This window comes from Schistocerca nitens, chromosome 7 (genome assembly GCF_023898315.1).
Source record: "Schistocerca nitens isolate TAMUIC-IGC-003100 chromosome 7, iqSchNite1.1, whole genome shotgun sequence".
In the NCBI taxonomy this organism is placed as follows: domain Eukaryota; kingdom Metazoa; phylum Arthropoda; class Insecta; order Orthoptera; family Acrididae; genus Schistocerca; species Schistocerca nitens.
In genome coordinates, this window is record NC_064620.1 from 272,822,447 (window position 1) to 272,834,176 (window position 11,730).

An 11,730-nucleotide genomic window follows, 5' to 3' on the forward strand; every position below is an offset into this window, starting at 1 on the left:
ATCCGAGTTGTTGCGTCGTGCTTCTAAAAATTGAAAAAATAAGAATTTAATGTTTCTACAACAATGACGTCATAGAAAGTTCAATCATGTTGTAAATGTTCAGTCCTATCTTGTCAAGGCTCATGTTCACGTCTATATGTAGTATATATGAAGATAATAAACTAGTGTATACTACAAAAGTTTAAATACGTGTTCCGAGAATTTATTTATGAAGAATTATATTGAGGAAGAAGTATTACTGATTTATTTGACAAGATTATTAATTTTTGACAACGTTCATCGCGAGTTTGAGTCTTAAAAGTTTATTCAATGTGGCTTTAATATTTATTAAAGCTGATAACTTGCATTAATATAATTTCTGAGAAGAAACAAACGACATCTAAATTGAAAAAAGTTTGCGCAAACCAATTGGACTGAGTGACGTAATTCTGCGCATACGACTCAAATGATGATGTGTTAATTACAGTTTCGTTCAATAACCATTCAGAGACAACTTTAAAAAGAATTTAAATAATTTTGAAGTGTTTTGTAAATGACGTAGGTGACGAAGTCTGCACATGGTCATATGTCAAAAGAAAATCATTTATACAAAACTTACATCGTTACACTACACTACTCGTGGTTTCAGCGTTCTTGAACCACTTTCCACTGACGCTCACAACAGTAGCACGCCGTTTGAGTTGCCCGCTCCCAGGCAGTGGCCCACAACAATATGTACTTCTCTTACCGCGTCACGTGCCATCAACGCCACGAGGCAGTATACAACCTCGCTGTGGGCAGTGGTCATACAGTGTTGGCGCATCAGTGTATTTCTTATTGTATTTGATATTGAGACGTTGAAAATATTGGTGCTTGGCTGCAATTCGAACTCAGATCTCCCCTTTCACGAGCTGTAAACCCCTTCGGGACGATACAGTTCCATCATTTAGTTGTTTCTACTAGTTTTCAAAGTCCTCAAGGTTTCCATGAAAGTCAAGTGTCTGGGTTCGAATCGCGGTCAGGGACAAAAATTTGTATCATGTCATTTCAAGCTGTAGCATGTGCAAATCAAATTACAGGTGAAAAATAATGGTATGCAGCACCTCTCCGTGCATTGTCAGCAGTGACAACTGACGCTCGTTTCTCCTCCCAGTCATCAAATCATTTCAGTATCAAACATGTCGCTTCTAGATACTTATGAGAAAGATCCCGATAGTTAACATATCTTCGTATGTAGTCAGCTACGGTGATACGTGCAGATTCGACAGCCATTCAGCACAAAACTTTTCGTCGCGTTATCTCCAGGTCCGACATGTGCACATCTTGCTACTTGTGAACTAAACCGGCATTTAACGTCTATTCGTGGCTGAAAACGACTGGGATGGGTGTTGGTTTCGGACTCTACTAAGGGGAACCAGAAAACGCCTTCGTCTCGTCACTTCAGTTCGGCATCTCGCTACTGGTGAAAAGTTTCGACGTCCAATTTGATTGTCCTTAGTTAACGATCGATTTGCTGCTGGGTTTGAAACCCCGTCCATCACAAAACTTCTCTTCACTTCAAGTTTAAACATACACGAACCTTGTTGTTTGTGAATGGAATCATATTTATTTCGTTGTTAGTAAATAGGGGTAGTGTATAGAAGTCATGGCTGACGGTCTACTGCAAAAATGTTCATAATGTACTTCTAAGTTGAAACGTACTTCCGAAATGAAATTTATCTTAATAAATTAAGTGCACAAGCTTTGAAGACAGTGTCATGTGCAATATCGTGTTTAGTTGTATTTACATTATCTTGGTGTTAATTTGCATCCGCGCCGACAATGACAAGACGCCTGAGACCACACGGCTACCACGCGCGGCGGAAGGGGTTTATTATCATACACACGTATGTATATATAACCCTTTCTCTCTTACCTTCTCTTTTTCAGCTTGCCGTAATCTGTCTGCGGATCGTGTGAACTGTGTTGTGTGGGTTAGGGTATTTAAAGTATTTCTGTTTCGTATTCCTTGAGGCAAAATTTGGGGACCAGCCCAGCATTAGCCTAGACGACGTGGGAAACCATCTAGAAACCACACTCCGGCTGGTTGGTGTGGCACCCCACGGTCCTAAATCTGCCATACGGTTTCGTTGCATTTGTGGATCAGCTATACTGAGATGACAAAAGTCATGGGACAACGATATGCACATATACAGACGGCGGTAGTATAGCCTACACAAAGAAAAAGGGCAGCGCATTGGCGAAGCTGGCATTTTTACTTAGATGATTCATGTGAAAAGGTTTACAACGTGATTATGGTCTCACGACTGGAATTAACAAACTTTGGACTCGGAATGGTACTTGGAGCTGGACCCATGGGACATTCCATTTCAGAAATTCAGTGTTCCTAGATCCAGAGTGTCAAGAGTGTGCCGAGAACACCGAATTTCAGGCAATATCTCTCCAATGACACGCAGTGGCCGGTGGCTTCACTTAACCACAGAGAGTAGCGGCGGTTACGTAGAGTTGTTAGTGCTAGCAGACAAGTAAAACTACATGTAATTGCCTCAGAAAACAATGTGGGACGTACGACGGACGTATCGGTTAGGACAGTGCTGTGAAATTTTGCGTTAATGGGCTGTGGCAGCAGATGACCCCACGCGAGTGCCTTTGCACGACCACGCCTGCAGCCCATCTTCTGGGCTCGCGATCATATCGGTTGCACCTTAGACGAGAATGGAATATCGTGTCGTGGTCAGATGAATGCCGGTTTCAGTTGGGAAGAGCTAATGGTAAAGTCTGACAGTGGCCCAGACCCAAGTTGTCTTCAGTCTGGAACCGCGCGACCGCTACGGTAGCAGGTTCGAATCCTGCCTCGGGCATGAATGTGTGTGATCTCCTTTGGTTAGTTAGGTTTAAGTAGTGCTACGTTCTAGGGGACTGATGACATCAGAAGTTAAGTCCCATAGTGCTCAGAGCCATGTTGAACCCAAGATGTCAATAAGGCACTGGGCAAGCTGCCGGTGGCTCCAAAATTGTTTGGGGTATGTTTACATGCCATCCCCCATGAACCATGGACCTTGCCGTTGGTGGGGAGGCCTGCGTGCCTAAGCGATACAGATGACCGTACCGTAGGTGCAACCACAACGGAGAGGTATCTGTTGAGAGGCCAGAGAAACGTGTGGTTCCTGAAGAGGGGCAGCAGCCTTTTCAGTAGTTTTAGGGGCAACAGTCTGGATGATTGACTGATCTGGCCTTGTAACACCAACCAAAACGGCCTTGCTGTGCTGGTACTGCGAACGGCTGAAAGCAAGGGGAAACTACAGTCGTAATTTTTCCCGAGAGCATGCAGCTTGGCTGTATGGTTAACTGATGTTGGCGTCCTCTTGGGTAAAATATTCCGGAGGTAAAAAAAAAAAAAAAAACTGGCGTTGTACGAATCGGAGCGTGGAATATCAGATCCCTTAATCGGGCAGGTAGGTTAGAAAATTTAAAAAGGGAAATGGATAGGTTAAAGTTAGATATAGTGGGAATTAGTGAAGTTCGGTGGCAGGAGGAACAAGACGTTTGGTCAGGTGATTACAGGGTTATAAATACAAAATCAAATAGGGGTATTGCTGGAGTAGGTTTAATAATGAATAAAAAAATAGGAATGCGGGTGAGCTACTACAAACAGCATAGTGAAAGCATTATTGTGGCCAAGATAGATACGAAGCCCACACCTACTACAGTAGTACAAGTTTATATGCCAACTAGCTCTGCAGATGATGAAGAAATTACTGAAATGTATAATGAGATAAAAGAAATTATTTAGGTAGTGAAGGGAGACGAAAATTTAATAGTCATGGGTGACTGGAATTCGAGAGTAGGAAAAGGTTCAAATGGCTCTGAGCACTATGGGACATAACTTCTAAGGTCATCAGTCCCCTAGAACTTAGAACTACTTAAACCTAACTAACCTAAGGACATCACACACATCCATGCCCGAGGCAGGATTCGAACCTGCGACCGTAGCGGCCACGCGGTTCCAGACTGTAGCGCCTTTAACCACTTGGCCACACCGGCCGGCCAGTAGGAAAAGGGACAGAAGCAAACATAGTAGGTGAATATGGATTAGGGGTAAGAAATGAAAGAGGAAGCCGCCTGGTAGAATTTTGCATAGAGCACAACTTAATCATAGCTAACACTTGGTTCAAGAATCATAAAAGAAGGTTGTATACATGGAAGAAGCCTGGAGATACTGACAGGTTTCAGATAGATTATGTAATGGTAAGACAGAGATTTAGGAACCGGGTTTTAAATTGTAAGACATTTCCAGGGGCAGATGTGGACTCTGACCACAATCTATTCGTTATGAACTGTAGATTAAAACTGAAGAAACTGCAAAAAGGTGGGAATTTAAGGAGATGGGACCTGGATAAACTGAAAGAACCAGAGGTTGTACAGAGTTTCTGGAGAGCATAAGGGAACAATTGACAGGAATGGGTGAAAGAAATACAGTAGAAGAAGAATGGGTAGCTCTGAGGGATGAAATAGTGAAGGCAGCAGAGGATCAAGTAGGTAAAAAGACGAGGGCTAGTAGAAATCCTTGGGTAACAGAAGAAATATTGAATTTAATTGATGGAAAAAGAAACTATAAAAATGTAGTAAATGAAGCTGGCAAAAGGAATACAACGTCTCAAAAATGAGATCGACAGGAAGTGCAAAATCGCTAAGCAGGGATGGCTAGAGGACAAATGTAAGGATGTAGAGGCTTATCTCACTAGGGGTAAGATAGATTCTGCTTACAGGAAAATTAAAGAGACCTTTGGAGAGAAGAGAACCACTAGTATTAGTATCAAGAGCTCAGGTGCAAACCCAGTCCTAAGCAAAGAAGGGAAAGCAGAAAGGTGGAAGGAGTACATAGAGGGTCTATACAAGGGTGATGTTCTTGAGGACAATATTATGGAAATGGAAGAGGATGTAGATGAAGATGAAATGGGAGATACGATACTGCGTGAAGAGTTTGACAGAGCACTAAAAGACCGATTCGAAAAAACACCCCGGGAGTAGACAACATTCCATTAGAACTACTGACGGCCTTGGGAGAGCCAGTCCTGACAAAACTCTACCATCTGATGAGCAAGATGTATGAGACAGGCGAAATACCCTCAGACTTCAGGAAGAATATAATAATTCCAATCCCAAAGAAAGCAGGTGTTGACAGATGTGAAAATTACCGATCTATCAGTTTAATAAGTCACAGCGGCAAAATACTAACGCGAATTCTTTACAGACGAATGGAAAAACTGGTAGAAGCCGACCTCGTGGAAGATCAGTTTGGATTCCGTAGAAATGTTGGAACACTTGAGGCAATACTGACCTTACGACTTATCGTAGAAGAAAGATTAAGGAAAGGCAAACCTACATTTCTAGCATTTGTAGACTTAGAGAAAGCTTTTGACAATGTTGACTGGAATACTCTCTTTCAAATTCTGAAGGTGGCAGGGGTAAAATACAGGGAGCGAAAAGCTATTTACAAATTGTACAGAAACCAGATGGCACTTATAAGAGTCGAGGTGCATGAAAGGGAAGCAGTGGTTGGGAAGGGAGTGAGACAGGGTTGTAGCCTCTCCCCGATGTTATTCAATCTGTATATTGAGCAAGCAGTAAAGAAAGCAAAAGAAAAATTCGTAGTAGGTATTAAAATCCACTTAAAGTAGTAAAGCAGTTTTGCTATTTGGGGAGCAAAATAACTGATGTTGGTCGAGGTAGAGAGGATATAAAATGTAGACTGGCAATGGCAAGGAAAGCTTTTCTGAAGAAGAGCAGTTTGTTAACATCGAGTATAGATTTAAGTGTCAGGAAGTCGTTTCTGAAAGTATTTGTATGTATTGTAGCCATGTATGGAAGTGAAACGTGGACGATGAATAGTTTGGACAAGAAGAGAATAGAAGCTTTCGAAATGTGGTGCTACAGAAGAACGCTGAAGATTAGATGGGTAGATCACATAACTAATGAGGAGGTATTGAATAGAATTGTAGATAAGAGGAGTTTGTGGCACAACTTGACAAGAGGAAGAGACCGGTTGGTAGGACATGTTCTGAGGCATCAAGGGAACACAAATTTAGCACTGGAGGGCAGCGTGGAGGGTAAAAATCATAGAGAGATAAATGGCTCTGAGCACTATGCGACTTAACTTCTGAGGTCATCAGTTGCCTAGAACTTAGAACTAATTGAACCTAACCAACCTAAGAACATCACACACATCCATGCCCGAGGCAGGATTCGAACCTGCGACCGTAGCGGTCGCTCGGTTCCAGACTGTAGCGCCTAGAACCACACGGCCACTCCGGCCGGCCATAGAGGGATACCAGTAGTTGAATACACTAAACAGATTCAGAAGGATGTAGGTTGCAGTGAGTACTGGGAGATGAAAAAGCTTGCACAGGATAGAGTAGCATGGAGAGCTGCATCAAACCAGTCTCAGGACTGAAGACCACAACAGCAACAACATGTTTACGTGGAATGACTAGGTCCTCTGGTCCAACTGAACCGATCATTGACTGGGAACGGTTATATTCGACTACTTGGAGACCATTTGCAGGCATTTGTGGACTTTATCTTCCACACCACGATAAAATTTTTATGGATGACAATACGCCAAAATTGTTCGCGATTGGTTTGAAAAACATTTTGGACAACTCGAGTGAATTACTGACCATCCAGATCGTCCTACATGCATCCTATCGAACTTTTATGCGACATAATCGAGAGGTCTCTTCGTGCACAAAATCCTGGACTGACAACACTTTCACAGTTATGGGCTGCTATAGAGGCAGCATGGCTCAATATACCTGCAGGATAGTTCCAGCGACATGTTGAGTTCACGCCAGGTAGACTTGCTGCACTACGCCACGCAAAAGTAGTCGTATACGATATTGGGAGGTATCTCGTGACTTCATGACTCTTTTCACCTCAGTGTATATATCTCGCAAGCTATCGAGCTGCGAGATACGCTTGAATATGGATTGACAGTAGAAAGACGACCGTAATGTAGAGTTGCAGAAATCATTTTAGCGGTAAAATAAACATAAAAATTGGGAAAACAAGCAGCTCAAGTGAAGGAATTCTGCTGCCTGGGAAGCAAAATAACACATAAAGGACGATGGAAGAGAACATAAGGGACTAACACAGGCAAAGGAGGGAATCCCTCGCCAAAAGAATCCTGCTAGTATCAAACATAGGCGTCAATTTGGGGAAGAACTTTCGGAGTCTATACGTTTGGATCACAGCATGAATGGTACTGCGTCATGGACTGTGTAAAGAGTGGAAAAGAGGAGAATCAAAGCTTTCGAGATGTGGTGCTATAGAATGATATTGAAAATTAGACAAACAGATATATTAAGGACTGAAAGAGATTCTCAGCAGATTCGACGAAGAAAGAAACATATGGAAATCCCTAACAAGAAGGAGGGACAGGATGATAGAACATGTGTTAAGGCAGGGAATGTCTTCTATGGTTCTAGAGGGAGCAGTAGAGAGTAAAATCTGTGGAAAAAGAGACAGGTTTGAATACATCCAACAAATAACTGCGGACATAGAGTGCTAGCCTTGCTCTGAGATGAAGAGGTTAGCACAAGAGTGGAAATTGTGGCGCGTTGCGTAAAATCAACGAGATGGCTGTTGTTCCAAAAAGGAAAAAAAAAAAAACATTCCAGACTTTTTTATATTTTCACATTAGCGCACAACTGAGTGTTAAAATAGCTCTGAGCACTATAGGACTTGACTTCTGAGGTCATCAGTCCCCTAGAACTTAGAACTACTTAAACCTAACTAACCTAAGGACATCACACACACCTATGCCCGAGGCAGTATTCGAACCTGCGACCGTAGCGGTCCCGCGGTTCCAGACTGTAGCGCCTAGAACCGCTCGGCCACACCGGCAACTGAGTGTTCCAAATTATTGTGCTGTTAGTAACTTGGACAGGACAGTTGTTAATGGTTACACAGAAGTCATTAACGCACAGACAATTGTTCTTCTTCGACCATGATGCGAACTAAGTAAAACTAAGCTCAAGAGAACCATGGCATACTTATAATACAGCCTGCCAACTTTATTTTCGCGTATGGTGCTTCAGCGCGAGATAACTTGGTCCATATTCATTTACGTACGAACTCTGTTATCAGACGAAGTTAACGAGTGTCGCTGCTAGCTGATTAGAGGAGCGGTGTGGGTTGGCCGTTTTATCTGCCGGCAGCTATCTCGCACATTTTCTGCGACAGGCGTTCGCTGTAATCACCTCACGCCTACTGACGCAACACCGCGCTAACGTCTCTCTCTCGCTCTATTTTTATCCCCAAACAAAGCTATCCGCCTGCTGTTGGAGTGACTCCACAGACGGTCTACTAGCAGAATATCAAACAAGTTAAGGGAATTTTCTCTCCCGCAAGTCATTACAACTCAATGAATGGCTGATAAAATCGTTCAAATGGCTCTGAGCACTATGGGACTTAACTTCTGAGGTCATCAGTCACCTAGAACTTAGAACTACTTAAACCTACCTAACCTAAGGACATCACACACATCCATGCCCGAGGCAGGATTCGAACCTGTGACCGTTGCGGTCGCACGGTTCCAGACTGTAGCGCCCAGAAACGCTCGGCCACTCCGGCCGGCGAATGGCTGACATTGCACCAAGATTTAAGTGAATGGATGACGCAGAGTGTTTAAAAAAATCATTCTTGCAAGAGTGCGCCTTTTGTATGAATGAACACAGAAACTTTGGGTGAGCGCCAACTTTCGCCCTGGCCTAAAATGTTTCTTTGTTTTTAATTTTCAAAAGAGCCATCCAAATTTACAGTGGCATACAGGTAATTCGGTGATGATGTTACAGACCTTCAGGTATGATGGGGAAGAGTAAATGTATCAATTTAAGCTAAGAGACTCTTGTCCCAAAACGACCGAGTCGAAAGTTACAAGCGAAAATCGTTCTGAGACCTCTGACAGTGGATTACATGTACCGGTACTGTTGTCACTAGAATTGTGGGACAGCCAACTTTCATAGGTGGCAGTGTTGACCAGAACAAGAAAAAAGTCTACTAAAAATGGGCCTTAAAACGCATACCTCAGAGCTATGAGTACGTGTTCATCTTTGATATTGTGATACACGTCTCGTCTACTGCAAGCTCTTTGGTTTCCATTCTTTTGGAAGTGGCAGTATGGACCAAACAAAAAAAGTCTAATAAATTAGAGTGGAAATCAATAACGGGCTGAGTACCAATTTTTTTTTAGTTAGACCCGGAAAACCAAGCTAAGTGCCGTTGCCAGCAACCAGAAAAGTGGGCTAAGCGCTACAATCAATCCTAGTGGTGCATGTAAGGAGCGAAAGAGAGCATGAGCGGTGTATGCTAGCACACTGGTGAGAATAAAGGGGCCTAAGTGCCACAAAGTTTTGTAACTGTCTGCAGTGTGTGACAGAGATTTTTCCCAGATTGAAAAACATAAGAGGCTGGAAGAAATCAAGTATGTAAGGACGTTGTAAAACGTACGGAGAATAGGGCACCTAACAATCTATTCGTGGTTACCATGCTCCAGCCTGAGAACTTTTTTATTTCAAGAAAACTCCCGATACACATATTAACGCAACGAAAATAAATAATTCCAAATTTAGTTGGATCCAAGTGGGCCGCGCGGTGTGGCCGCGCGATTTGAGGTGCCATGTCACGGATTGTGCGGCCCCTCCCGCCGGAGGTTCGAGTCCTCCCTAGGGCATGGGTGTGTATGTTGTTCTAGCAAATGTTAGTTTAAGTACTATGTGTCTAGGGGCCGATGACCTCAGCAGTTTGATCCCTTAGGAAATCACACACGCCGGTCCCGGTGGCCGAGCGGTTCTAGGCGCTTCAGTACGGAACCACGCGGTTACTACGGTCGCAGGTTCGAATCCTGCCTCAGGCATGGATGTGTGTAATGTCCTTAGGTTAGTTAGGTTTAAGTAGTTCTAAGTTTGGGGGACTGATGACCTCAGCTGTTAAGTCCATAGTGCTTAGAGCCATTTGAACCATTTGAAATCACACACATTTGAAAATTTTTGGATCCAAGTGAAAAAAAATTGCATATGATGTCGTTAAGACGAGAACAATGGTCGACGAACTGGAAGACAGGAGCACGTACAAGATTTCCAAGAAAGGGATTACCGTTGAAATAATAAAGAATTTTGTTTTATCGTCGCAACATCATAAAAATAACTTGTCAACTGAAAAGAAAAAGGATCTGCAACAGATGCTGCTGCATTTGAAAGTAGCGTACAGGACATTTTACCAACAGTTAATCACTTAAAATTGCTTTATGATCTATAAAATTAAAAGAAGGATTAAAAATAATTTAATCATAGTATAATGTATATTTGTAATATTTATTATTAACAGAACTGATAAGTACTTGAGATTTATTTCATGGGCATTTACTTCGACTTGTCGATATCTGTACGATATTTAGAATGTTCTACATCTTTCAGAATAAAATATATATTTTCATTGATACGAGGAAGGGAATTTAAAAAGTTGCGATTGTTGTGAGACTTTTGCTGTAGACCAGAAATAAAAAATATTGTTGAGGTTTTTTTTCATTAAAATATTTTTGTCAAAAACAGAAAAAAAGAGCTGAAGAACCCGTAACCAATCTTTTGGCTCCTAGCTTGTTAGTGATTTCCACTTTACAAACATGGACTCTAAAATGCACATCACAAGAGATACGAGCACTTGCTCATCTTCACTACCGTGATACACGTCTCGCCTACCGAACATGGTTCAAATGGCTCTGAGCACTATGGGACTTAACTTCTGAGGTCATCAGTCCCCTAGAACTTAGAACTACTTAAACCCAACTAATCTAAGGACATCACACACATCCATGCCCGAGGCAGGATTCGAACCTGCGACCGTAGTGGTCGCGCGGTTCCAGACTAGCGCCTTGAACCGCTCGGCCACTCCGGCCGGCCTACCGAACATGTGCTCATAGTTCTTGAGGAATGCATTTTAAAGTTAGTATTTTCTGGATATTTTTTCTGCTTTTCATTCATACTATCTGGTGCAGATATATGGAAGACAATGAGCTAGCGGTAGAAGAGATAAGAGATATGTTTCACAGTATCGATGATGGACAAGTGCTCATAGCTCTTGAGGTATGCATTTGGGTCCCATGCTTACCAGACATTTTTTTCTTGTTTTGGACCATACTGCCACTTCTGAAAGTCCTCATAGGTCTTGATGTAAGCATTCAGGGGCGCATGCTTACAAGACTTTTTTTCTTTTTTTTTTTGGCCTTACTGTCACCTCTGAAAGTTACCTACCCGACAATCTTAGAAACAACACTACGGGTGTATGTTTTCCATGTCAGAGGTATCAGAACGATTTTCACTTATAACTTCCTACTCGGGTGGACCAGGGTCCCTTACATCAGATTGATACATTTATCCTTCTCCATCATCTCTGAAAATTTGTAGCAACTTTATGAAATCACTCTGTATGTTGCATGCAAGCACATACAACCTTAGGTACTTTTTGTTATTAAGCTTTAGGGTTGAAGTTTTTATTTATGTTTTGTTTAGGAATCAAGTTTTCACTTACTGTACACAAATGTTCAACGTGTCCGGCAGCGGACGCTGGACAAACATCCAAACGACAGTTAAATTCGTCCCATACTTTTGCTAGTGCTCTGGGCTTACTACATTCACTCTACTGCTAGACGAGGAGTCAAACACACAAAGACTTTTACAAATTTCTACAAAAAAA

At 42.3% G+C, this 11,730-nt stretch overlaps 1 non-coding gene across 1 annotated transcript; it reads right to left on the reverse strand.

The window, feature by feature from the left end:
- Positions 1-10,850: 10,850 nt before the first annotated feature.
- On the reverse strand, positions 10,851-10,932 carry Trnas-gga (transfer RNA serine (anticodon GGA)). The gene is given in 2 exon segments: positions 10,851-10,885; positions 10,895-10,932. It is a non-coding gene; the product is annotated as a tRNA-Ser (tRNA).
- Between the last annotated feature and the right edge of the window lie 798 nt (positions 10,933-11,730).